Raw genomic sequence first — 358 nt, forward strand, 5'->3', positions numbered from 1 at the left:
CTCACTGGTGTCTCACTGTTGTCTCACTGGTGTCTCTCTGGTGTCTCACTGGTTTCCTCGGTCGTGGTTTGTTGCTGCAGAAATGTCGACGCATCTATGAGCAAAGTTCACTTCAGCAGGGGTCAAAGACAGGTGGGGGGGGGGGACTGTTTGAGATAATGTCCATGCATGTATATCCACCTCTGTACAAACATATAGTTAGTGGATCTGTGAGAGAGAGAGAGAGAGAGAGAGAGAGAGGATCTGCAGTGGCAGGTGTGTGTATTTGTCTGAGAGATGACTTAATTATGTGCAGTAAAGGTGAGTGATCTGTTGTCAAGGCTTGTTAGAAGTAGGAAGGCTGGAGGCAGTGTGGAGG

General features: G+C 48.3%; 1 protein-coding gene across 2 annotated transcripts in view; it reads left to right on the top strand.

Moving 5' to 3' along the window:
* wnt6b (wingless-type MMTV integration site family, member 6b) overlaps positions 1-358 on the top strand; it is a 26,818-nt gene that overhangs the window by 25,231 nt on the left and 1,229 nt on the right. The gene's annotated exons all lie outside the window — the stretch shown is intronic.

Source organism: Cynoglossus semilaevis, chromosome 16 (assembly GCF_000523025.1).
Source record: "Cynoglossus semilaevis isolate Cse_v1.0 chromosome 16, Cse_v1.0, whole genome shotgun sequence".
Taxonomy (NCBI): Eukaryota; Metazoa; Chordata; class Actinopteri; order Pleuronectiformes; family Cynoglossidae; genus Cynoglossus; species Cynoglossus semilaevis.